Source organism: Trachypithecus francoisi, unplaced genomic scaffold (genome assembly GCF_009764315.1).
Source record: "Trachypithecus francoisi isolate TF-2019V2 unplaced genomic scaffold, Tfra_2.0 Lachesis_group8, whole genome shotgun sequence".
Taxonomy (NCBI): domain Eukaryota; kingdom Metazoa; phylum Chordata; class Mammalia; order Primates; family Cercopithecidae; genus Trachypithecus; species Trachypithecus francoisi.
Window position 1 is genome coordinate 8503455 of NW_022681473.1, and position 27958 is coordinate 8531412.

General features: G+C 47.0%; 2 long non-coding RNA genes across 2 annotated transcripts in view; one reads left to right on the forward strand and one right to left on the reverse strand.

The window, feature by feature from the left end:
- The window catches only part of LOC117081733, a 32347-nt gene extending 5769 nt beyond the window's left edge, over positions 1-26578 (forward strand). The window contains exons 2-3 of the long non-coding RNA XR_004436256.1: positions 26203-26303; positions 26420-26578. This is a non-coding gene — a long non-coding RNA (uncharacterized LOC117081733). The remainder of the gene's footprint in view (positions 1-26202; positions 26304-26419) is intronic.
- LOC117081732 lies at positions 12088-27699 on the reverse strand. The gene is made up of 3 exons (XR_004436255.1): positions 27515-27699; positions 14311-14403; positions 12088-12293 (listed from the first exon to the last, which is right to left on the reverse strand). It is a non-coding gene; the product is annotated as an uncharacterized LOC117081732 (long non-coding RNA).
- Between the last annotated feature and the right edge of the window lie 259 nt (positions 27700-27958).

Here is a 27958-nt window from a genome sequence, read left to right on the forward strand (position 1 = left end):
ATATTTAGCTAACCAAGCAAATAAACAATTAGAAACTTTTTTAACTCCCAGAGCTGCAACATTAAATGCAGAGTCCCTACTTAGTGGGCCCAAATTAATAAATTCAGCCTGATCCAACTCAATGTTTCTTCCACCATTATCCCATACCCCTAATATCCATTTGTATGCCTGTTCTCCAGATTTCTGTTTATATAAATTAGAGAACTCAAACAGTTCTTTCTGAGTATAGCTCACTCTCAACCTCACTTCTAGGGGCCTTCTGGGACTGGAGCCATTATAGGTCTAGAAGCAAACAGGTGTTAGGGGTGGCTCCTGAGGAGAATCAACATTATCTTGCCTGGCAACTGCCTCAGGCGGAACAGGTTTTATCTTCTCAGACAAAGGTGGAAAGGCTAATGATAGCATGGGTTGGGGAGAGGATGTTGCTGCTACTGGGGATGGGCAAGTTGTGTCTTCTGGAAAAAAAGATTCATCAGAGTTTACAAGCTCAGTGTCCCCAGCTTCAGCAGGGTCCTCCCACACATCCCCATTCCAAGTCACAGGATCCCATTCTTTTCCAATCAATGCCCTCACCTTAATGTTAGACACCTGGTGAGGCTGTGCATGCCTCTTTCATTGCAGGTCAGCCACTTGCATGATAAGAGCTTGTGTCTGTTTTTCCATAGTTGCAACACTTTCTCTACAGGAGATAAGACTCTCACTCAGGGCAATCTTAGCAGATTTGAGGCTCAGTATCTGCCTCTGAAGCAGGCAGACAGTATCCCTGAGTTCATCATTTTCTTTCTTTTTTTTTTTTAAACGGAGTCTCACTCTGTTGCCCAGGCTGGAGTGCAGTGGCGCGATCTTGACTCACAGCAAACTCTGCCTTCTGGGTTCACACCATTCTCCTGCCTCAGCCTCCCGAGTAGCTGGGACTACAGGCGCCTGCCATCACACCTGGACAATTTTTTGTATTTTTAGTAGAGATGGGGTTTCACTGTGTTAGTCAGGATGGTCTTGATCTCCTGGCCTTGTGATCCACCCGCCTTAGCCTCCCAAAGTGCTGGGATTACAGGTGTGAGTCAATGCGCCCTACCCATCATTTTATTTAATCACTTTGTCCACTGAACTTAGGAGCAACCAACCAGCATCATTATGTTCCTTGGTTCTCCACATATGGTCAAAGGTATTATGTATAGAGTCACTAAACTCCTTGCTTCTCATGAGCAGTGAATCTGGAGTGTCAAATGCATTTATTTTGCATAACTCTCTAAACAGTTCGCTCCAAGGACTAACAGTGTTCTCCATACTATTAGAAGTAGGATCTCAGCTGAGCACGGTGGCTCATACCTGTAATCCTAGCACTTTGGGAGGTCAAGGTGGGTGCATTACCTGAGATCAGGAGTTTGAGACCAGCCTGGCCAACATGGCAAAACTCCGTCTCTACTAAAAATGCAAAAATTAGCTGGGCGTGGTGGCAGACGCCTGTAATCCCAACTACTTGGGAGGCTGAGGCAGGAAAATCTCTTGAACCTGGGAGGTGGAGGTTGCAGTGAGCCAAGATCCACTCCAGCCTGGGTGACAGAGCAAGACTCCGTGTCAAAAAAAAAAAAAGTAGTGTCTCTCCATTTTTGGGTCCAATCATATTAAGCAGCCAACTCCAGAAACCCCAAAACCAACAAAATAACTACATCCTTAATATTCTGTTCCTCTAGAACCACTCCTGGTACCAAAATCTGTGTTAGGGTTCTCTAGGGGGACAGAACTAATAGGAGATTATATTATTAAGTATTAACTTACACAATCACAAGGTCCCACAATAGGCTGTCTGCAAGTTGAGGAGGGAGAGCCAGTCCAAGTCCCAAAACTGAAGAACTTGGAGTCCGATCCTCGAGGGCAGGAAGCATCCAGCACAGGAGAAAGATGCAGGCTGAGAGGCAAGTTCAGTCTCTCCTTTTCATGTTTTTCTGCCTGCTTTATATTCATTGGCAGCTGATTAAATTGTTCCTACCAGATTAAGGGTGGATCTGCCTTTCCCAGCCCACTGACTCAAATGTTAATCTCTTTTGGCAACATTCTCACAGACACACCCAGGATCAGTAGTTTGTATCCTTCAATCCAATCAAGTTGACACTCAGTATTAACCATCACAATGGGATAGAGTATATATTTGCATTTTAGAAAGATCACCCTATGGCAGCATGCTGGGGTTGGAGGAGATTGGACCACAACAGGGGACAATCAGCAGATGTTAAAATCAGCCATTCACTGATAACAGTTAATAAATATTTATCCAGGACCTGCTAATATTGCAATAAGCACAGTTTTGGCTCCACCCCCTTGTGAAAGTCACAGTGGCATCCCACATTGCAAATCAATTGTCCACTTTCCAATCCTTAGTGGCAAATTGGTGGCATTTGACATGGTTGGCCACACCTTCCTTGAAACACTCTTTTCTTTGCTTCCCAGGACAGCAGACACTCCTGGTTTCCTTCCCACTTCCCTGGCTGCTCCCTGTCTCCTTTGCGCGTTCCTTTCCCTGTTTCTGACCTCTAAACATTCACAAGACCCAGATTCAGTCCTGGACTTCATCTTTGTGTTCACACTCACTTCCTTAATGATCCCCTTGAAGATCTTGGCTTTAAATACCATTCATGTGCTGAGGTTTTTCAGATTTGTGTCTTCAACCCAGATTTCTTCCCTCAACAAAAATTCCACTGTCCACTCAGCACCACCATTTGGATGTCTAAAGCGCACATCCAAAACTAGACTCCTGATCTGGCTTCCCAACCTGCTTCTTCCACCATCTTTCTTGTTCCTGTCAATGAGCATTTCATCCTTCCAGTGTCTCAAACCAAAAATCTTTTTTTTTTTTTTTTGAGACGGAGTCTTGCTCTGCCACCCAGGCTGGAGTGCAGTGGCCAGATCTCAGCTCACTGCAAGCTCCGCCTCCCGGGTTTACGCCATTCTCCTGCCTCAGCCTCCCGAGTAGCTGGGACTACAGGCGCCTGCCTCGTCGCCCGGCTAGTTTTTTGTATTTTTAAGTAGAGACGGGGTTTCACCGTATTAGCCAGGATGGTATCGATCTCCTGACCTCGTGATCCGCCCGTCTCGGCCTCCCAAAGTGCTGGGATTACAGGCTTGAGCCACCGCGCCCGGCCAAATCTTTTTTTTTTTTAATGAATAGGGAGAGGGCCTCACTATGTTGCCCAGTCTGATCTCAAACTCCTGGCCTCAAGAGATCCTCCTGCCTTGGCCTCCAGCAGTGCTGGGATTACAGGCGTGAGCCACTGCACACAACAGACCAAATATCTTAAAGTCATCCCTGACTTCTGTACTTTTTTCACATTCAATCTGTCAACAAATGCTCTTGGCTCTGCCACTTCTATCTGCCTTTGCCATTGCTGCTCTGGTGCAAGCTACCACCATCTTTTCACAAAACTCTTGCAGTAGCCTATATGTAGGAACAAGAGAGATCCTTTAAAAATATAAATGAAGGGGCCGGGCGTGGTGGCTCAAGCCTGTAATCCCAGCACTTTGGGAGGCCGAGACGGGCGGATCACGAGGTCAGGAGATCGAGACCACCCTGGCTAACACGGTGAAACCCCGTCTCTACTAAAAATACAAAAAACTAGCCGGGCGAGGTGGCGGCGCCTGTAGTCCCAGCTACTCGGGAGGCTGAGGCAGGAGAATGGTGTGAACCCGGGAGGCGGAGCTTGCAGTGAGCTGAGATCTGGCCACTGCACTCCAGCCTGGGTGACAGAGCGAGACTCCGTCTCAAAAAAAAAAAAAAAAAAATATTTATATATATAAATCAAGGCCAGGCATGGTCACTCATTCCAGTAATCCCAGCACTTTGGGAGGCCAGGAGTTTGAGCTCAGCCTGGACAACACAGAAAAACCCCTGTCTCTACAAAAAAAAACAAACAAAAAAACTACACAGCCGCACAAACACAAACTCACACAAATCCAGCCTCCCTTCCTCCCACCGTGTCCACCGTTACTGCTCTGCCTCATCCCCTCCTGCTGTCCCCTCTCCCCCAATTCCCCCCCCTCCCTCCCACCCACCCCCCTCCCCCGCCGCCCTTGCATTCCAACCACATCCACCTCCCTGTTTTAGCACAAAGAAGGCAGGTTCATCCGTAGACTCTTTACTGTTTCCTGCCTGCAACATTTTCTCTCCATTTATCCACTGGGCTTAATCATACCCTTATCTCATTCAAGTCTTTGCTCAAATGTCACCTTCCTTGGGAGGTCTTTTCTGACCTCCCAGTTAAATCTGCCCACCCCCACCCGCTTCCTGCCCTCCTCGTCTCCCTCCTCCACCTCATTTTTCTACATAGCACTTATCCCCGACCATCAGGTCACGTATCTTCCCTATTCACTTATTTCCTGTCCTTCACTCACTAGAATGTAAGATCCATTAAGGCAGCATTTACATTATTGTGTCTACTGCTATTTTCCCAGCTGCTGGCATAGTGCCTAACTTATAGTAGCCATTCAGAGAAAGGCGTCAAATAGATGAGGCACATGGCCTCATCAGAGGGTCAGAGATGTACGCTGACAGCTACTGCGGGGAGTCTAATGTGATGGGAAGGAAGCCCAGGTTGGGGCCCAGGAAGGGGTCTCAGAGCATAGAGGATGAGGTGAAGAAAGGGGCCAGGGACATTCCAGGCAGTGAGGCCAGACAAAGAGATAAAGAAAAAAGGAGGAAAAAAGAGACAGCCAGGTTAACAGGGCGTCAGCCATTGAACAACATTGAGCACCAACTGTGTGCAACACCTTGAAGGGGCAACGTGCGCAAACACAGATGAAGCCCCTGCTTTAGGGGCAGCCATGAGCAATTAAACACAACAAAGCAAAAAACAATCTCTTTGGATAGTGGCAGGGGCTGTAACAATTATGGAACAGTGTGATCCTGCCAGGAGTGAGGGGCTGGTCAGGATGACCCCACCCTGGGGCCATCACAGCAATTCACGCAGCACCCGCTCAAACTGGCTTAACTGGGGAGGCCTTGACCCAGGCATGCAGGGCTTCAGAGATGGCTTTGTCTGAGGACTCAACAATGTCACCGCCAACACAGTTTCTGTCTTTCCATTCCATCCTCCTCGGGGTTGACTGCTCTTATGCTAAACAGACAGACGGCGGCCCACAGCTGCAAGGGCTCATGTATCCTCCTTCCACAGAGGAAACTCTCCTCCCAGCTGTGGAAGGAAAGTACTGGACTTCCCTTGGATCCTTTGGATTGAATCTTTTTTTTTTAAGACAGAGTTTCGCTGTTGTTGCCCAGGCTAGAGTGCAATGGTGCGATCTTGGTGCTCACTGTAATTTCCATCTGCCGGGTTCAAGTGGTTCTCCTGTCTCTGCCTCCTAAGTAGCTGGGATTACAGGTGCCCGCCACCACGCCCAGCTAATTTCTGTATTTTTAGTAGAGATGGGGTTTCTCCATGTTGGCCAGGCTGGTCTCTTAACTCCTGACCTCAGGTGATCCGCCTGCCTTGGCCTCCCAAAGTGGTGGGATTACAAGCGTGAGCCACCATGCCCTGGGCGGATTGAATCATTTTAGGGATGTGCTTCTGCCTCAGCCAGTCCCTGTGGCCAGGAGGATGGAAGGCCACTGCTTTAGGCAAACCGGGGCCCACCCCTGCAGCTGGGGCAGGCCAGTGCTATCCAAACAGTGTGGGTATGACAGCTGGAGGAGGGTGGGACAACTGCCGGGAGGTAGTCGGGGTATCCACTGCAAAAGATGATAAGTGACCTGAGGCAGGATCTTCACGGGGACGGGGGAGGACGGAGGTAAGAGGAAGAGAGAAACAGAGAGTCCCATGGAGGCTGGAGACTGGCACAGGCAGATGCTACCCATGCCCTTGTGCAGGACTCATTCCCTTCCCCTCATGCCACTCTCTGGCCTCTCACTACCCTTCCTGCCTGGGCACTCTCCCCTGGCTGACACCTTCTTGGCTTAGATGCCTCTTCCTCCAGGAAGCCTCCGGACCTCACAGCCCCAGCTGCTTGTGGGTTGTAAAGTGAATATCCAGCAACACGTCTGTTTCCCCTGTTCATGGGGCTGTGTCATCATCCAATTGCACCAGCACCGTCCAGTGCCTGTGCAGAGGAGACTCTTAGTGAACATCTGCTGGACGAATGGATCTGACCTCATGTCACCCTACGAATGGCATAGGTGCTCTGCCAATTTGACAGGTGAACCATGAAGGCACAGCTCTCTGGTGACTTAACCAAACAAGGGAGCTGAGACACCGTTCCAACACAGACACTACTTTCCTTCCAACCCAGTGTTCAACCCACTGCCAGGCCTGCTCCAGGTGAGTGACCAGAGCCAGCAGAGACCCGGAAGGACAGACCTCACCTCAGCAAAGAAGCTGGGGGAGCTGTCTGAGTGGCCGCAACAGTGACTGGCAGGCAGGAAACAGCCTGTAGGTGCTGTGGGGTGTTTTGTTTTGTTTTGTTTTGTTTTGGAGACAAAGTCTCACTCTATTGCCCAAGCTGGAATGCAGTGGTGCAATCTCGGCTCACTCAAACCTCCACCTCCCGGATTCAAGTGATTCTCATGCCTCAGCCTCCTGAGTAGCTGGGACTACAGACCTTTTCCGCCACACCTGGCTAATTTTTTTGTATTTTTAATAGAGACGGAGTTTCACCACGTTGACCAGGCTGGTCTTGAACTCCTGGCCTCAAGTGATCCACCCGTCTTGGCCTCCCAAAGTGCTGGGATTACAGGCGTGAGCCACCGCGCCAGGCCATGTAAGTGCTGTCTTTCATCCTAAGCATGAATGTGGGGTTTATCATTCTAGTTTACAAGAGCAGACTTTTGTTGTTGTGATCAAGTCCTCTTAACCACAAATAGAGTGCTTAAGTATTTTCAAATATCCTTCTTATGCCCATTGTTGCAAAAATGCAACATGTCTGATTGAGCATTATTGGTTCTTGCTCCATCTGTCCTAATGAGCACACTTTCACACGTCAAGTGGTCTTCTGAGGCATAAGGAAAATTTGACTTGTGCTCTGCCGAGGACCATCCTGAAGATAGAGGGCTCATGTAGGCTTTTCAGAATTTTAATTTCACCCAAAATATACTTCATTGTTTAAAAATATTTTTTTCTGGCCGGGCGCGGTGGCTCAAGCCTGTAATCCCAGCACTTTGGGAGGCCGAGATGGGCGGATCACAATGTCAGGAGATCGAGACCATCCTGGCTAACCCGGGGAAACCCCGTCTCTACTAAAAAATACAAAAAACTAGCCGGGTGAGGTGGCGGGCGCCTGTAGTTCCAGCTACTCGGGAGGCTGAGGCAGGAGAATGGCGTGAACCCGGGAGGTGGAGCTTGCAGTGAGCTGAGATCTGGCCACTGCACTCCAGCCTGGGCGACAGAGCGAGACTCCGTCTCAAAAAAAAAAAATATATATATATATATATATTTTTTTTTTTTTTCTCTGACTGTATACAACCATTATAAAGCCCTGTCCACCCTCAGCAATGTCACCATCCCTGCGGGGCCACATGCAAAGTGGATAGCAAAGAGGAAGACAGGACTCACCCTTATACGTTAGCTCAGAGTTTTGGCTGGAAGGGTGTTCCAAAAGTGTTCATGTGAGAAAACTAGCCCCTCCTCAGACTGAGTCATCTCCTTCAAGATAGCACTTGCTTTCCATTCTAAATGTCACCAGCACAGAGGACCCCAACTCCATTTTGCCACTTTCAGAAGAATTTATGTGCAGAATTAACGGAGACATACTGGTTGCTTTATCATGGGGACAATCATGGTAATACCTAGAAATGATGCACATGGGGGTCGGGCATGGTATTCAGCACTTGATGGGCATCCAAACATCAATAGGTCTTGTTTTTTTTTTTTTTTTTGAGACGGAGTCTCTGTCGCCCAGGCTGGAGTGCAGTGGCATGATCTCGGCTCACTGCAACCTCCGCCCCTCCAGGTTTAAGCAATTCTCCACCTCAGTTTCTGGAGTAGCTGGGATTACAGGCACATGCCACCACGCCTGGCTAGTTTTTTTGTATTTTTAGTAGAGACAGGGTTTCACTGTGTTGGCCAGGCTGGCCTTGAACTCCTGACCTCGTGATCCACCCACCTTGGCCTCCCAAAGTGCTGGGATTATAGGCGTGAGCCACTGTACCCGGCCAATAGGTCTTCTTAACGAAAAATAGTGTGCTTAAAGATTTTCAAATATCCTTCTTATGCCCGTTGTTGCAAAAACGCAACATGTCTGATAGTGTTCTGTCCCCCAACCCCTACATCCTTGATCAAGGTGTCTCACACATATACCTGCAGCTCTGGGGCTTCCCCGGCCACAGGATTGTGTCCAGCCTGTGCATCCGGAAGGCCAGACGTGTGAGGGGTTAACACTTCCTGAAGCAACTCTCAGCCAGTGCCTGATGGGAGTTGGAGGGTAAACTCCCTTGTCCATGGGGTGAGACCACTCTGAGGGAGGGCAGACTTTTAAATTTAAAATGTTTAGGCTGGGCACAGTGGCTCACAGGCTGATCCCAGCACTTTGGGAGGCTGAGGTGGGCGGATCACCTGAGGTTGGAAGTTCGAGATCAGCCTGACCAACATGGAGAAACCCCATCTCTACTAAAACAAAAAATTAGCCGGGTGTGGTGGTGTATGCCTGTAATTCCAGCTACTCAGGAGGCTGAGGCAGGAGAATCACTTGAACCTGGGAAGCGGAGGTTGCAGCGAGCTGAGATCATGCCATTACACTCCAGCCTGGGCAACAAAAGCAAAACTCTGTTGCAATAAATAAATAAACAAATAAATATAAATAAATAAATAAATAAATTTAAAATGTTTTTAGATACATCTCATATATATTTTTCCATAAATGCATATATAGTCTGTGATGGTTAATTTTAAGTATCAACTGGGTTATGGGGTGCCCAGATAATTGATTAAACATTATTCCTGGGTGTGTCTGTGGGGTGTTTTTAGATTCTATTAGCATTTGAATGGATAGATTGTGGAAAGCAGAGGACCCTCCCTAGTGCAGGTGAGCATCATAGTCAGAGCCTGAATAGCACAAAAAGGTGAAGGAAGAGAGCATTTGCTCTCTCTGTCTGACTGCTGGAGCTAGAACACCAGTCTCCTAACCTCAGACTGGAACTTAAACCTGCAGCTTTCCTGGGTCTCCAGCTACAGACAACAGATTGTGGGATTTCCCAGCCTCAGCCGCCATGATTGTATGGGCCAGTTTCATATATGTGTGTCTGTCTCTCTCTCTCTCTCTCTCTCTCTCTCTGTCTCCATATATATCTATATACAATCTCCCATTGGTTCTGCTTCTCTGAACTCTGATGAATATATGGTCATAATACATGTTTGTTTTTGAGACAGGGTCTCATTCTGTTGCCCAGGCTGGAGTGCAGTGATGCCATCTTGGCTCAGGGAAGCGTCCACCTCCCAGGCTCAAGTGATCCTCTCACCTCAGCCTCTGGAGTAGCTGGGACTACTCCAGGCATGCACCACCATGCCTGGCTCATTTTTGTATTTTCTGTAGAGATGGGTTTCGCCATGTTGGCCAGGCTGGTCTTGAACTCCTAGACTCAAGTGATTTGCCCACCTCAGCCTCCCAAAGTGCTGGGATTACAGGCATGAGCCACTGTGCCCAGATCATAATACATGTTTTTTAATGCAGTCTATTTTTATTTTGTCTTTCTTACTTGACTTCTCCCTCTCTCCACCCATATTTCCCACTCTACCCCTAGGTAACCCAGGTTAACACCGTGATATGTATCTTCTGTATTTTACCCATACTCTTATAAATAAGAATAAACGTATATCTAATTGGAGTCTCTGTAAATGTATATACATGGGATGTGTCTAGTGTTTTGTTTTTAATCACAATTGCTTTTACCAAATGCACTTTTCTTATTCAACAGTAGCTTGTGGAACACTCTCTACTCTTTTTAATGGCTTTAATACTCCATAGTGTGGAATGTGGCTCTCTGTGGGCCTTTGCTTTATTCCCAGTTTTATGCCAACATGAACAATAAATTCCTCATAGGGTCTAAGGGATGGAGTCCCATGAATGAGATTGCTGGGCTGAAAATGTAAGAATGTTCTATTTTACTAGATATTAGCTAAGTTTTAAAAAATTAACATCTCTGGCCAGGCACGATAGCTCATGCCTGTAATCCCAGCACTTTGGGAGGCTGAGGCAGGTGGATCACGAGGTCAAGGGATCGAGACCATCCTGGCTAACATGGTGAAACCCCGTCTCTACTAAAAAAATACAAAAAAAATTAGGCGTGGTGGGCGCCTGTAGTCCGAAGTACTCAGGAGGCTGAGGCAGGAGAATGGCGTGAACCCGGGAGGCAGAGCTTGCAGTGAGCCAAGATCGCACCACTGCACTCCAGCCTGGGAGACAGAGCAAGACTCCGTCTCAAAAAAAGAAAAAAAATTAACATCTCTTATCCACAAAAAAGCATGAAAATTTCCATCTCTTCATATCCCCATCATTAATAGATGTTAAAGCTTACATATATATGTATATTATATATAAAACATATATAATATATATATAGTATTAGTCAGTTTCCATACTGCTATAAAGAACTGCCTGAGACTGGGTAATTTATAAAGGAAAGAGGTTTAATTGACTCACAGTTCAGGATGGCTGGGGAGGCCTCAGGAAACTTACAATCAAGGCAGAAGGTGAAGGGGAAGCAAGGCACCTTCTTCACAAGGCAGAAGGAAGGAGAAGTGCTGAGCAAAGGGGGAAGAGCCCCTTATAAAACCATCAGATCTCATGAGAACTCACTATCATGAGAACAGCATGGGGGAAGCTGCCCCGATGATTCAGTTACCTCCACCTGGCAATTACAATTCGAGATAAGATTTGTGTGGGAATACAAAGCCTAACCATATTTTATATATATGATATGTAGGTAGATAGATATAGTATATATATCATATATAACCATATCTCATATATATATATGTAATTTTTTTTTGTCCTGAGATGCAGTCTCAAGAGGTCCTAAGAATGTGTACCCCAACTCCTGGCTTGAGCAACGCTCCTGCTTCGGCCTCCCAAAGTGCTGATATTGCAGGCATGAGCCACCATGCCTAGCCCCAAAGCCTTTTTAATTATTGCCAAACTGATGGGTGTAGTAGTATAACTTTACTTTGCATTTCCTGACCGTTTAGCCTGATTAAGCAGCACCTTTTCTTTTGTTTGTTGGCCACTGGAATTTTTCTTCTGTGAATTGCTCCTGTATATGTTTAGCCCGCTTTTCTGTTGTGTTGTCCACTTCTTGATTTGCAAAAACCCCTTTTATGGGATGGTATTAAGCTGCTATTGTCTTCAGCTGTGCAAACATTTTTTGTGAGTTTCTCCTTTGTCCCTGTACTTTGTTTCCAGCCTCTTTTGGCATGCATACATTTAAACAGTCACATTTCCTAACTTCTGGGTTTCCAGTCTTGATTGAGAAGGTCTTCTCATATTTAACATTTTCTTACAAGATTCATATTATGGCTTTTTTTTTTTTTTTTTTTCATTTAATAAATCTCTTCTGGAATTTGTTTTGTGGCCTAGTGTAAGAGACAGGCCCGGGTGCATTTTCTTCCGGATGGGGAGTGAGCTGACTGCAGCGCCTCTCATTACATAATTCCACCCTTTCCTGCCGAATTAAAATGCCACATGTGGCTGGGCATGGTGGCTCACACCTATAATCCCAGCACTTTGGGAGGCTGAGGCAGGCGGATTACTTGAGGTCAGGAGTTCAAGACCAGCCTGGGCAACATGGTGAAACCCCGTCTCTACTAAAAATACAAAAATAACTGAGCGTGATGGTGCACGCCTGTAGTCCCAGCTACTCAGGAGGCTGAGGCAGGACAATCACTTGAACCTGGGAGGCGGAGGTTGCAGTGAGCCGAGATCATGCCACTGTACTCCAGCTTGGGTGACAGAGTGAGACCCTGCCTCAAAAAAAGAAAAGGAAAGAAACAAAGGGACACCATGGGACAAGCTGGCATGCAGGGAGCATGGGAGGAAGAGTGGCACTTGTCTGTGACATTTAAGAGCACCCAGCCTCCAGCCAGTAGTCACAACAAAGAAGAGAACCTTTACTTTCTTTATCTTATTTCTTTATTTTCTCCATAACTCAACTTAATCTCTGATTTGAGATCCGTCATGCCTAGGAGGGTAGGGAACATAATCTCAGGAACTTTTGAGATGTAGACTCCCATCCAAGGTAGAGCTGGAGGGCAAAGATGGGATGACCTGGAGATACATCAGTCATTTGACTTGGGTGAGTGCCATATGAGAAACAAGGAATACTACTGAAAATTAAAAGAGATATTTTATCATTATAAAGGAGTTATTTCATTAAGAAAACATCAAAGTCATAACAGTATGCATTCAATAATTCAAAATGCATGAAGCAAAAACTGACAGAAGTGAAAGGAGAAATTCCTTTCAGACAGGCAAGAGCCACTGCACCTGGCCTGTCTGACTGATTTTAAGTGTGCAGTTCACCGCCATTCAGTACATCTACAATGTCATGCAACTATTACCATTTTCCATCTCTGGAATTTTTTCATTTTCGCCAACATAAATTCTGTGTCCATTATGCAAAACTTCCCATTCCCCTCACCTCAGCCCCTGGTAATCTCTATTCTACTTTTTGTTTTTATGAATTTGCCTATTCTAGGTACTTCATATAAGTAAAATCACACAATATGTGTCCCTCTGTGTCTGGCTTATGTCACTTGGCATAATGTGACACAGGTTGATCCATGCTGTAGCATATGCCAAAATTCCATTCCTTTGGATTGCCACAGAATATTCCATCGTATGTGTCTATTGCATCTTGTTTCTCCATTCATCTGTGGATGGACATTTGAATTGTTTCTGTATTTTGACTATTGTAAATAATGTTGCTCTCAACGTTGGTGTACAAATATCTGTTGAAGTCCTTGACTTCAGATTTTGCTTTTTTGTTTCGTTTTTTGTTTGTTTGTTTGTTTTTTGAGATAGAGTCTTGCTCTGTGGCCCAGGCTGGAGTGCAATGGCACAATCTCGGCTCACTGCAACCTCTGTCTCCCAGGTTCAAGCGATTCTCCTGCCTCAGCCTCCTGAGGAGCTGGGATTACAGGCGTGCGCCACCACGCTGGGCTAATTTTTGTATTTTTGTATTTTTTTTTTTTAATTGAGATAGAGTCTTGCTCTGTTGCCCGGGCTGGAGTGCAGTGGCCGGATCTCAGCTCACTGCAAGCTCCGCCTCCCGGGTTTATGCCATTCTCCTGCCTCAGCCTCCCGTGTAGCTGGGACTACAGGCGCCTGCCACCTCGCCCAGCTAGTTTTTTGTATTTTTTAGTAGAGACTGGGTTTCACCATGTTTGCCAGGATGGTCTCGATCTCCTGACCTCGTGATCTGCCCGTCTCGGCCTCCCAAAGTGCTGGGATTACAGGCTTGAGCCACCGCGCCTGGCATTAATTTTTGTATTTTTACTAGAGATGGGGTTTCACCATGTTGGTCAGGCTGGTCTTGAACTCCTGACCTCGTGATCCACAACCTTGGCCTCCCAAAGTGCTGGGATTACAGGCGTGAGCCGCCGCCCATGGCCCAGTTCTTTTGGATATATACCTAGAATTGGAATTGCTTGATCACAGGATAGTTTTGTGTTTAAATTTTTGAAGAATTGCCAGGCTGTTTTCCACAGTGGCTGTACCTTTTTGCATGCCCACCAACAAGGCACTAGGGCTCCAATTTCTTCACATTCGCACCAAAGCTTATCTTTCATTTTTTGGAATTAAGGGTTTAATTTTAACAGTTCAGATTATATGACATTGCTCCATGGCAACAATTAACAATGACATATTCTAGACATTTGATTAAAATATGTACTGCTGGCTGGGTGCGGTGGCTCACGCCTATAATCCCAGCACTTTGGGAGGCCGAGGAAGGCGGATCACGAGGTCAGGAGATTGAGACCATCTTGGCTAACATGGTGAAACCCTGTCTCTACTAAAAAGACAAAAAATTAGCTGGGTGTGGTGGTGGGCGCCTGTAGTCCCAGCCACTCGGGAGGCTGAGCAGGAGAATGATGTGAACCCAGGAGGCGGAGCTTGCAGTGAACTGAGATCGTTCCACTGCCCTCCAGCCTGTGCGACAGAGCGAGACTCCATCTTAAAAAAAAAAAAAAATACACTGCTTCCAAGAAGCCTTTCTCATTTTGAGAATGAGATTCAATTTTATAGATTCAAACAAAATACCAATCGAAATCTCAGCAGACTGGATTGATAGAAATTGACAAGCTGATTCTAAATGGTATACAGAAATTCCGTGGCTCATACCTGTAATTCCAGCACTTTGGGAGGCTGAGACAGGAGGATAACTTGAGGCAGGAATTTGAGAATGGCCTGGACAATGTAGCAAGACCCCCATCTCTATGAAAATAAAATAAAATATTAGCCGTGTGTGGTGCCATATGCCTGTAGTTCTAGCTATTCTAGAGGCTGATGCAAGAGGATCACTTGAGCCCAGGAGACACAGACAAAAACCATATGATTATCTCAATTGAAACAATTACTAAATTGCATTTAATAAAATTCCATATCCTTTCATGATAAAGCCTCCAAATAAACTAGGAATAGAAGGAACTTACTTCATAACAATTTATTGATATGACAAACCCTCAGCTGACATCACACTAAATGGGGAAAAGCTGAAAGTCTTTTCTCTAAGATCTGGAATAAGACAAGAATGCCCACTCTCATCACCCCTATTCAATACAGTGATGGAAATCCTAGCCAGAGCAATCAGGCAAGAAAAAGAAATGAGAAGCATCCAGATTGAAAAAGAAAAAGTCAAACTCCCTCCTTGCTGATGATATGATCATATATTTAGGAAAACCTAAAAACTCCACCAAAAAACTCCTAGAATTAATAATGAATTCAGTAAAGTTGCAGGATACAAAATCAACATACAAAAATCATTAGCATTTCTACACACCAAAAATGAGCTAGCTCAGAAAGAAATGAAGAAGCCCATTTATCTTGCTGCAAAAAAAAAAAAAAAAAAAAAATCTAGGAATAAATCTAACCAAGAAGGTAAACTATCTCTACAATGAAAACTACAAAACACTGATGAAAGAAATTGAAGAGGACACAAACAAATGGAAAGACATCCCATACACCGGAAATCAGAGAATTAATAGTGTTAAAATCGAGAAAGGAGACCAGTAGGACTTGTTTGGAAAGAACCAGCAGATGGTGACAAAAGCAATCCCTAGCTGCCCTCATTGCTCCTTTGCATAAACACTCCCACCAGCATCATGACAGTTTACAAATGCCATGGCAATGACCCAGAATTTACCACACCTTTCCACACCAATGACCCAGAAGTCACCACCCTTTCCTAAAAAGGTCTAAATAACCTCTCCATCAATTTGCATTAACTCACCCTTCTATTTGCATATAATTAAAAATGAGTATAAGCGAATATAAATACAGGTGCCAAGAGCCCATAGGTTGCCTGCTGTAGGTGCACTGCCGATGAGTTATCCCTGCTCCACAAAGAGCAGTGCCATTCAATTAAAAACTGCTCTCTAATACCACTATCTCGCTCTTGAATTCCTTCCTGTGTGAACCCTAGAACCCTCCCAGGCTAAGCCCCAATTTGGGGGCTCACCTGTTCTGCATCACCTGGTGACCATGAAGACCACAAAGACAGCGGAGATGGCAGTGATTGGCAATTAGCAGACAGGCAGCAAGACAGTAGAGAGGAGAAAATTGGCAATTGGTGGTCAGCAATTGGCGGGTTGGTGAGACAGGACAGAAAGACAGCAATAGATAGCAATTAGTATTGGTGAGAGCAATTGGCAAGACAGACAACGGAGAGATGGCAGGAGGTAGCAGTTGGAGAGAGGTGGCAAGAGATGTCAAGGTGGTGATCAGCAAGAGACAGCAGGTGATCAGTGCTACAAGCAATCGAAGCCGCAGAGCTTCTAATACTGCAGAGATGTAGCACTAGCCCAAAGGTTCATTTTAAGAGCCACTGTCTTGGCCAGGTGCAGTGGCTCACTCCTGTAATCCTAGCACTTTGGGAGGTCGAGGCCAGTGGATCACCTGAGGTCAGGAGTTTGACACCAACCTGGCCAACATAGTGAAACCCCATCTTTACTAAAAACACAAAAATTATCCTGACATGGTGGTGCACACCTATAATCCCAGCTACTCAGGAGGTTGAGGCAGGAGAATCGCTTGAACCCAGGAGGTGGAGGTTGCAGCGAGCTGAGATTGCGCCACTGCACTCTAGCCTGGGCAACAGAATGAGACTCCATCTCAAAATAAATAAATAAGAGCCACTGTCTTTCCTGGCAGCCAGTGGAGCCAAGCAGATGGGCGAGCAGCCATAGCAGAACTGCCTTGTGTGGGACTCACTACTCCAGTATGCTGCTGGTACACCTGTTGATCCCCCTTTGGCAGCCAAGCTTGCCCAAGCTGGGGAAATCTGGGGAGAAGCTCTTCATTGGGCCCCAGTTAGAGACTGGCCAGCACCATTTTGGCTCCTGTGGACAGGTGACTGTCCCCTTTGCCTCCTCCCTTCCATATCAGGTGAGCCAGGAAATAAGACTGTCGGCTAAATAGTCAATTCAAAGTCCCTCGAAGCATGCCTGACCAATTGCATCCTTGTTGCCCCTTCTCTTGGTCCCTTCTCCTCTCATGCCATTTAATTTTTCTGTTGGCCATTTTATTTCATTTTATTTTCCACTCTGAAATATATATTTCTTTTGTAGTTTTTGCTTTAAATCCCTGCTAACTATATTTGGGCAATTGTCTAAGGCAGGACACTTGCTTGTGAGACGTCCCTGTCGTATTGACCCTGGAAAAAGTTGTTCTATGCCCCCGACTTGGTCTTTGGGGTTCACTGTTGGCCACCTCCGAGATGGTCCAGGGTTTTTGACATTTGGTGTGAGGACTCTCATTGGCCAGTTCTCAGATACGCCGGGGTTTTAGGCATTTGGTATTATTGGCCGCCCTCCAGGTACTCGGAATGTCGGCATTAGCATTCTTTCTAGGACTGTGGCTTGGGTGCCCACCCCAGGGGAGTCTTGGCCTTGCATTTTCTTGTTTTCTGCCCTAAAGTTATCATTTCTGTAACAACATCTTTTTGTGTGTGTGTGAGATGGAGTCTCGCTCTGTTGCCCAGGCTAGAGGGCAATGGTATAATCTCAGCTCACTGCAACCTCCACCTCCCCAGTTCAAGTGATTGTCCTGCCTCAGTCTCCTGAGTAGCTAGGACTACAGGCTCACATCACCACACCCAGCTAATCTTTGTATTTTTAGTAAAGATGGATTTTCCATGTTGGCCAGGCTGGTCTCGAACTCCTGACTCGTGATTCGCCCACTTTGGCCTCCCACAGTTCTGGGATTACAGGCATGAGCCACCGCGCCTGGCCTGTAACAACATTTTCTTTTGGTTTATTTACACTTTTCCTTCTACATTTCGTTTAATAAAAATATGTCTTTAGTCATATTTCATTCACTGGTAAACGCTTATAATCCACTTTCACAATGCCTTGCTACCTATACTTATGTCTTCTCTGCAAGAGGTAAAAATCTAAAAGCGAAAAATAGCAAGAGCCCAGTTTTCGCTAGACTTAGAAAAACTTCTGCGTCCAGTGTCAATCCTTCTAGTCATGGGGACAATAACAAGTATTTCAGAGGACTCACCACTAGGGTGTCTTTGGGCTATCAGTGCAAATTCAAATTCTGCTTAAAGGAAAACAAAACAAAACAAAACAAAAACCCCTCACTTTCTATTGCAGCACCATTTGGGTCCAATACAAATTTTTAAAAAGAATACATTTGGCTTAAATATGATTCACTATAATGCTATTTTACAATTAGAGTTATTCTGTAAAAAAAGAATAAGAAAAATTGGAGAAGGCCCTTTATATACAGGGTTTATAGCCCTTTACTGGCTCATGTCACTTCTAGGCACCAGAAGCTGTGCTTAAGGGATCCCCTCCTAGCTGCTCCCCTTAGAGGGCCTACACCCTCCCTGGAGCCTTCTCAGCCCCCCAGTACTAAGGGGGATCCAGGTAGTTCTCTAATGCAGGATCCCACCCCAGGGTCATTAGACACCATTCCCTCTTATCCATCTAGCCCTACCCTCTACCTCCTGCTGTCTGAGAAGTTAAGCCCAACCAGTACCACCAGCAATGGGGCCCCATCCAACCCTAAAGTTAAACCTGTGTCCATTCCAGGAGCTACCTGACAGAAATGGGAGAAGACTAAAGAGTACATGTGCCATGGCCGGGCGCGGTGGCTCACGCCTGTAATCCCAGCACTTTGGGAGGCGGAGGCGTGTGGATTACGTGAGGTCAGGAGTTCGACACCAGCCTGACCAACATGGTGAAACCCCGTCTCTACTAAAAATACAAAAAATTAGCCAGGCGTGGTGGCGTGCACCTGTAATCCCAGCTATTTGGGAGTCTGAGGTAGGAGAATTGCTTGAACCCGAGAGGCGAGTGTTTCAGTGAGCTGAGATTGTACTCCAGCCTGGGCAACAAGAGTGAAACTCCATCTCAAAAAAAAAAAAAAAAAAAAAGATTACATGTTCCATTTTCTTTTTCTTTCTTTTTTTTTTGAGACAGAGTCTCGCTCTATCACCCAGGCTGGAGTGCAGTGGTGCAATCTCGGCTCACTGCAAGCTCTGCCTCCCGGGTTCACGCCATTCTCCTGCCTCGGCCTCCCAAGTAGCTGGGACTACAGGCACCCACCACCATGCCCGGCTAGTTTTTTTGTATTTTCAGAAGAGACGGGGTTTCACTGTGTTAGCCAGGATGGTCTCGATCTCCTGACCTCGTGATCCACCCGCCTCGGCCTCCCAAAGTGCTGGGATTACAGACGTGAGCCACCGCGCCCGGCCACATGTTCCATTTTCTAAGTCAGATTTGGCTTTCTGCAAGAAAAGCATTGGCCAGTTTTTGAAGGATCCAAGAAAGTTTCTAGAAAATTGTATTAAATTGACCATATTCTTTAACTTGGTATGACTTGCAAATATTGTTATCCACTTACTGTGCTGTGAAAAAAAAAAAAAGCAGAAAAAACTATACCATTAAGCCTGTCAAGATTTTTTAAATAACTAAAAAAAAAAAAAGTCCCACTCTGTTTCAGGGTCATTTGGTTAAGACCCTACAAAAACCAAACAAACAAAAACTTAGCCGAGCATGGTGGCGGGCAGTGTAATCCCACTTGGGAGGCTGAGGTGGGAGGATCGCTTGAACCAAGTAGGCGAAGGTTGCAGTGAGCCGAGATCACACCACTGCACTCCAGGCTTAAAAAAAAGGGAAGAAAGAAAAAGAAAAACATTTACAAAATAAATAAAAATCTACTTACAGAAAGACATCATTAGTATAATGAAAAGGCAAGCCACAGACTGGAAGAAACTATTTGCAATACACATATTGCAAAGTCAAAGTCAAAAGACTTTTATCTAGAGTTATTACATAAAGAGCTCTAAAAACTCAATCACAAAACAAACCAAAAGAATTTTTGAACACAAACTTCTTAATAGATGATATACAAAGTCAGACACAAAATAATACATATTGTGTGATTTATTTTTATGAAATTCTAGGAAAAACAAATTGATAGTATCAGAAAGCAGATCACAGGTCAATGTAGAGGCTGGTGAAGAGCAAAAAAGAAAGAAGGAAGGAGAGAGAGAGGAAAAGGAAGAAAGGAAGGACAAGGACGAAGGAGGGAGGGAAGGAGGAAGGAAGGAAAGGAGGGAGGGGAGAGAGAAAGAAAGAAAGAAAGAGAGAAGGAGAGAAAGAGAAGGAGAGAAAGAAGAAAAAGAAAAGAAAGAAAGGCAGGAAGACAGGAAGGAAAGAAGGAAGGAAAAATAAATCAGTGGTTGTCTGGATTATAGGGTGGGCATGGGGCTTGATTGGGAAGGAGCACAAGGGGTAGTTTTAGATGTGATTTAAATGTTCTAAATATTTTTCTTCTTCTTCTTTCTTCTTTTTTGTTGGAGACAGGGTCTTCACTCCAAAGCCCAGGCTGAAGTGCAATGGCACTACCACAGCTCACTGCAGCCTCGACCTCCTAGGCTCAGGTGATCCTCCCACCTCGGCCTCCTGAGTAGCTGAGACTACAGGCATGTGCCACCACGCCCGACTAATATTTGTATTTTTAGTAGAGACAAGGTCTCACTGTGTTGACCAGGCTAGTCTCAAACTCCTGGGTTCAAGCGATCCTTCAGTCTCGGCCTCCCGAAGTGTTGTGATTACAGGCATGAGCCACTGTGCCCGACCAAAAATGTTCTGTATCTTTTTTCATTTTCTTTTTCTTTTTTTTTGAGACGAAGTCTTGCTCTGTCACCCAGGCTGGAGTGCAGTGGCACGATCTCGGCTCACTGAAAGCTCCGCCTCCTGGGTTCACATCATTCTTCTGCCTCAGCCTCCTGAGTAGCTGGGACTACAGGCGCCCACCACCATGCCTGGCTAATTTTTTTGTATTTTTAGTAGAGACGGGGTTTCACCGTGTTAGCCAGGGTGGTCTTGATCTCCTGACCTCGTGATCCACCCGCCTTGGTCTCCCAAAGTGCTGGGATTACAGGTGTGAGCCACTGCGCCCGGCCTCTGGGGGTCTCTTTTCATTTTCACTCCTCAGCCAAGGTGGGAAGTGGTGGGGGGTGGTGGCGGCTGGGACATGGGCTCTTCCTGGGGACATCCCAACTCCTCTGCTCCTTTCTACAACCTCTGCTGTTCCTCTCTTCCCCTTTCCTCATCCTTTCATAATTGCCTTGGTGGGCAGTGGTAAGGTGACCGGCTCAATATCAGAGCATTTATTCTTCCAAATCTTTTTGGGTTTGGGGGAGTTTTTGTTTTGTTCTGTTTTTTAGACAGCATCTCACTCTGTCTCCCAGGCTGGAGTGCAGTGGTGTGATCATGGCTCACTGCAGCCTCAACCTTCAGGGCTCAGGTGATCCTCCCCAGTTAGCCTCCCAAGTAGCTGGGACCACAGGTACAAGTCACCACACCTGGCTAATCTTTGTATTTTTTTTTTTTTTTTTTTTTTCTTTTTTTTTTTTTTTTGAGATGGAGTCTTGCTTTGTCACCTAGGCTGGAGTGTAGTGGCACCATCTCGGCTCACTGCAAGCTCCGCCTCCCAGGTTCACACCATTCTCCTCCCTCAGCCTCCTGAGTAGCTGGGACTACAGGCGCCCGCCACAACACCCGGCTAATTTTTTCGTATTTTTAGTAGAGACAGGGTTAGTGTTAGCCAGGATGGTCTCGATCTCCTGACCTTGTGATCCGCCCGCCTTGGCCTCCCAAAGTGCTGGGATTACAGGTGAGAGCCACCACACCCGGCCAATCTTTGTATTTTTTGTAGAGACAGAGTTTGACCACGTACCTAGGTTGGTCTAGAACTCCTGGCCTCAAGCCATCCACCCGCCTCGGCCTCCCAAAGTACGGAGATTACAGGCGTGAGCCACTGTGCCGGCCCATATCTATCGTGTATGACACTGAAACTGGCATCGTGAGTTCTTTTGTTGTATGGTGTCCTGAGTCAGGGACTGGTGTGGGAGGGTCACAGGACAAGAGGAAATGTGTGTGTGTGTCTGTGTGTGTGTGTGTGTGTCTGTATGTGTGTGTGTGTGTGTGTCTGTGTGTGTCTGTGACCTGTGATATGATCTCACACTGTGTTCTCCTGTTCAGGTGTTTGTTAGAATCGGGTTGAGGGGAGTGAGGGAGGGTGGAAGTCTGCGGGGAGCAGTGCTGATGCTTGATTCTGGACCCTGGCAGGGCTGGAGAGAGATCTTGGAGATAAAAGAGACCCGAGATAGGGGGAGAGTCTGAGAGTGGGGAGGAAGATGCCTTGAGAATAGGTAAGCCAGATTTCAGGCTGGAGAAGGCAGAATGTGAGTTTGGTCAGAAATGTCCATGGGCGCTGGCTGGAGGAGGCAGCAGTTAGGGAGGGAGCTCTGGAGTTTAGGAGGGGTGGGGAGGCCAGTGGATTGGGCCTGTCTTGCTGCCTGCTTATTGAGTGTTTGGTGATGGGGAAGCAGGATTTTATTTTTTCCTTTTTACCAGAATTTGACCAGAGTAAGCTCTAGGACTGCCCTGGACATATGGCCTCTCCAAACCCTGGGACCAGCCAAAGCTTCTTATGTGGGGTCACCCCAGCCAGCCCCATGGCCCTGTTCTTCCTGCGGCTACCTTATCTGGACCACATTTCCAAAGGGTCTCCGATCTAGAAAGCTGGAATTATCCACAGAGGCTCTGGATCAAGGGGGTAGGGCATGTCTCTGCCAACATGGGACTTACTTTCTGCCTCTTTAAGATGTCAGCTCCACCAGGCCTCACGACTTCTTCTTGTCCACTCCTCTATCCTGGGCACATTGTGGACACACAGTAAATGTCTGCTGAGTGAACGAGCCAAGATCTGAGGGGATTCCCTGGGGTGGGAAGGGCCACGCATCTTCTCCACAGCCCCAAGGGCAGAAGGCTGACCGTCCCACGGAAGCTAAAGGGGGATGGATTTGACCCTACATCAGAAAGGGCCTTGACCAGCCAGAGCTCCTGAGAGCATCCTGTCACCTGAGCTGACCATGCTGGGGCCAGGGGTGGACCCAGAATGACCCTGTGGAAAAATGATTTGCTTCAAGGCAGAACTGAAGGGCCCCTGAGGGTCCTTGCAGCCGCTGTGTCCAGAACCAGGCTTCTGGGTCCCATTGTGGTAGATAATGACAGTAGAGACGGCAGCTCTCAGCCAAGAGCAATGGCTCACACCTGTAATCCCAACACTTTGGGTGGCCAAGGCGGGAGGATCACTTGAGCCCAGAAGTTCAGGACCAGCCTGGGCAACATGGTAAAAAGCCCTATCTCTACAAAAATACAAAATTAGCCAGGGGTGGTGGTGCAGGCCTGTAGTCCCAGCTGGGAGGCTGAGGGGGGAGGATCGCTTGAGCCCAGGAGTTCAGGATCAGCCTGGGCAACATAGCCATCCCCTGTCTCCATTTTTTTTTTTTTTTTGAGACGGAGTCTCGCTGTGTCGCCCAGGCTGGAGTGCAGTGGCCGGATCTCAGCTCACTGCAAGCTCCGCCTCCCAGGTTTACGCCATTCTCCTGCCTCAGCCTCCCGAGTAGCTGGGACTACAGGCGCCCGCCACCTCGCCCGGCTAGGTTTTTGTATTTTTTAGTAGAGACGGGGTTTCACCGTGTTAGCCAGGATGGTCTCGATCTCCTGACCTCGTGATCCGCCCGTCTCGGCCTCCCAAAGTGCTGGGATTACAGGCTTGAGCCACCGCGCCCGGCCTCCATTTTTTTTTTAATGTAAAAAAGAGAGAGAGAGCGAGATGGCAGTCAGACAAATCTAGGTTTAAATCCTGGGTCCTCCGTTAATCTGCGTGATTTGGGCATGTTACTCAATGTCTCTAAACCTGTTACCTCATTTACAATGTGAAGATACTAATGGTATCACCTCAAAGGCTGGTTGTAAGCATTAGATTCAAACAATACCCTTTTTTTTTTCCCCTTGAGTCCGGGTCTTGCTCTGTAACCCAAGCTGGAGTGCAGTGGCTCACTGCAACCTCGACCTCCTGGGCTCAAGCAATCCTCCCGCCGCAGTCTCCTGAGTAGCTGGGAGCACAGATGTGCACCACCACGCCCTGCTCATTTCTGGTTTTGTTTGTTTGTTTGTTTTTGTATAAACAGGGTCTCAGTTTGTTGCCCCAGCTGGTCTCAAACTCCTGACCTGAAGCAATCCTACTGCTGCGACTTCCAAAGTGCTGGGATTACAGGCATCACCCACTGCACTCAGCCTCAAACAATAGCCTATTACATATTTAGCTCAACATCTGGCACACGGCCTAGACTCAATAAACATTGGCTATTGTTACTGTGCTGGAGATGGGCCAGAGGGGGCTGGTTCCCAGGGCCCAGTGAACCAGGACGGACCACATGTAAAGTAAACAAACTGGTTGGCAGACAGAAAGGTGCATGCAGTGCTTCCTTTAGATACCCAAAGTGCACTTTTCTAGTATGATACAATTTTTTTTTTAAGAGACAGGGTCTTGCTATGTTGCCCAGGCTGGAGTACTGTGACTGTTCACAGGCACGATCCCACTACTGACCAGCCCAGAAGTTTGGATCCACTCCTTTCCGACTTGGACAGGCTCACCCCTCTCAGGCAACGTGGTGGTCCAGCTCCCAGAAGGTCACCATACTGAAGCTGAACTTAGTGCAGACACCCGATGGGCATAGTGCACTGTGGCCTAGAACTCCAGGGCTGAAGCAATCCTCCCGCCTCAGGCTTCGCAGTAGCTAGAACTACAATTTCATACAATTTGGATTCATATAGCTCCAAATAATCATGGGTAGTGGGGAGCAATATCTAGAGATGCAAAAGGTGGTGTTTTTAAAAGAGCTACAGAAACAGATGTTGGCCGGGCGCGGTGGCTCAAGCCTGTAATCCCAGCACTTTGGGAGGCCGAGGCGGGCGGATCACGAGGTCAGGAGATCGAGACCATCCTGGCTAACATGGTGAAACCCCGTCTCTACTAAAAAAATACAAAAAACTAGCCGGGTGAGGTGGCGGGCGCCTGTAGTCCCAGCTACTCGGGAGGCTGAGGCAGGAGAATGGCGTAAACCCAGGAGACGGAGCTTGCAGTGAGCTGAGATTTGGCCACTGCACTCCAGCCTGGGCGACAGAGCGAGACTCCATCTCAAAAAAAAAAAAGAAAAAAAAAAAAGAAACAGATGTTAAATCCATAACTGGTACCGACGTTTCTCATTTGTGTTAAACACAAAATGACAGATATCTTGATTCTAAGTCGCTTATGCACACAGAAAGACTTCAGACCTAGTTTCTTCTCTCTTAGAACAAACAACTACAACAAAAAAAGCTATCTAGGGCTGGGCACAGTGGCTCACGCCTGTAGTCCCAGCACTTTGGGAGGCTGAGGCAGGCAGATCACTTGAGGTTAGGAGGTCCAGACCAGCCTGGCCAACATGTGAAACCCCATCTCTACTAAAAATACAAAAATTAGCCAGGCATGGTGGCGCACGCCTGTAATCCCAGCTACTAGGGTGGCTGAGGCAAGGGAATCGCTTGAACCCAGGAGGCAGAGGTTGTGGTGAGCCAAAATCATACCACGGCACTCCAGCCTGGGCAACAGAGCAGGACTCTGTCTCGAAAACAAACAAACAAAAAAGCTATCTAGATTGTGCTACTGACAATATTTATATTATTTTATTAACCTAAACTCTGTGTTAAACTGGATCATTTGTGGAAACAGTAAGCATATCAATAACGACAATAAATTTTCAGGGTTTTTTTTGTTATTTTTTGAGATAAGGTCTCACTCTGTCACCCAGGCTGGGGTGTAGTGGCACAATCACAGCTCATTGGAGCCCCAACTTCCCAAGCTCAAGTGATTCTCCCACCTCAGCCTCCTGAGTAGCTGGGATTACAGCTGCATGCCACCAAGCCTAGTTAATTTTTTTTTTAGAGACAGGGTTTCACTATGTTACCCAGGCTGGTGTCAAACTCCTGGACTCAAACTATCTTCCTGCCTCAGTCTCCCAAAAAAGTGCTGTGATTTTAACCAAGTATTCTCATTTTTCTTAGAAAAAGAGACTAAGTTACTATTATTTTTTTCTTCTTTTCTCTTATTTTCTTTTCTCCATTTCTCCTATTCCTCACTTCCTAATTAACCAATGCAATTATAACCTTTCAGCTCCCTTTCGCCAGACACTCCCTACAGGGAAAGTTCATCTAACCATGTGCCTAGAGGCTCCAGGGCAGAACTCTCTCCCACCAAGCGACTGTCTCAGAGATATCAGTCAATTTGCAACCCAATGTATGCCCACTACGAAACTCTCTCCCACCAGGAAGTTGCCTCAGGAGACAACAGTCCATCTACGACCTCAAGTATGCCCACTACAAGACTCTCTCCCACCTGGAAAGTTTTTGGCCACTTTTGCAACCCATAAAGGTGCCAGCAGTCACCAACCTGACTGCCCAGTAGATAAGGCACCAAAGGGAGTAAGCAGATCTCCCACCTGCTTGCTTCCTCTCCCATGTGCCATGCATGCCAGTATGCCAGCCTCCCCCACATTAAAAGCACCCACTTTCTGCTCCAAAGCCAAAGCAGTACCCTTAAGGCAGGAAGCCTTTACTTCTTCCCCTAAGTTAGCTTTGGAATAAAAAGTCTCTTTCTTTATACCAGACATTACTCTCATTAACTGGACTCTGCAAGCAGCAAGCAACCGAACCTGCATTTCAGTTACAATTTTGGTGACCCATATGGGGAAGTGCTGTCCGCTCTAAGTGAGTCTGAGCTGGACAGCCCAGTTATGCTCCTGGGTGAGGCATGGGGTCACCTGTGAGTGCCAGCTGCTCCTAGCTAGTGGATCCCCTGACAGGAACATTATGGAACTTTCCAGCAGCCATCAAAAGTGCTTTTGTTTTTGGAGGAGCCTTCCTTTCACCTCCCGGCATGACATCTGCCACCTTCAGTGTTTCACTGGTACAAAGCAAGTGACCTCTGAAGAAGATAGCAAACTTTGGAACTGGGTGAGTTATTTGGAGTGCACCTGACCGCTGACCACCCTCTACTTTTTTTTTTTTTTTTTTTTTTTTTTCCTGAAACAGGGTCTCACTCTGTCTCCCAGGCTGGAGTGCAGTGGCGCGATCTCGGCTCACTGCAAGCTCCGCCTCCCAGGTTCACGCCCTTCTCCTGCCTCAGCCTCCTGAGTAGCTGGGACTGCAGACGCCCACCACCACTCCCGGCTAATTTTTTATATTTTTAGTAGAGACTGGGTTTCACCGTGTTAGCCAGGATGGTCTCGATCTTCTGACCTCGTGATCTGCCTGCCTCAGCTTCCCAAAGTGCTGGGATTACAGGCGTGAGCCACCTGTCCACCGGTGAGCCACCGGCCCACCCTCTACCTCTTTTGGGGTGTCATGGGGGGCCCTGCTCTACTTAAGATTTGGCTGCTATTGACACCATTTGAGCATTTTATGCCTTTATATTTGTTTGTACGTGTGGAACCATAAGAGCTTTGCTCAGCTCAAACTGCCTATGGAGGCATCTGGATCTGAGGAGGGGGATTTAGGACCTCACCTAGCCCCTCAATTGGAGACTCATTGGGAAGCACACTGTTTGCACATGTGAATGTATGACTATGTGTGAGCCCTGGCCCTTTTCTTGACTCTCCACCTTCAATTTCACCCTCCTGACTATCCAGGAGAGCTGCCCACATGCTTCTGAGACTTTCCCTGATGGAAGACAAACAAGAATGGTGGGGTTTTTGTTTTGTTTTGTTCTCCAAGAGGACTCATCTTTTTTTTTTTTTTTGAGACAAGAGTCTTACTCTGTCACCCAGGCTGGAATGCAGTGGCACGATCTTGGCTCACTGCAACCTCCACCTCCCAGATTCAAGCGATTCTGCCATCTCAGCCTCCTGAGTAGCTGGGATTACAGGCATGCACCACCAACCTGGCTAATTTTTGTATTTTTAGTAGAGACAGGGACTCACCATGTTGGCCAGCCTGGTCTCGAACTCCTGACCTCAGGTGATCCGCTCTCCTCGGCCTCCCAAAGCGCTGGGATTAGAGGTGTGAGCCACCTTGCCCGGCCTCATCTATGTATCAGTATTACTATTTAGCCACTTCCCAGCAGTGTGACTGCTGTAACAAGAGTAGGACTTACTTTCTAAAGGTAATAAAATAACAAGGCCATCATAGACGGAACACTGGGAACACTCCTTATAGGGAACTGGCTTTTCTTTTCCAGCCAGGTGCCAGGTGGCGTTCCTGAACACACGCCTCCTGGTCCCAAACAGAGGAACATCTTCGCTCATCTCAGCCCCGGGGGTTGAGGGCAGTGGTATTCTGGACGGCCATCTCCCTGCCACTCCTCACACCACCTGACCTTCTTAGTTCATCTGGATAAACCTGCTGTGCTTCCTGTCCAGGGAGTG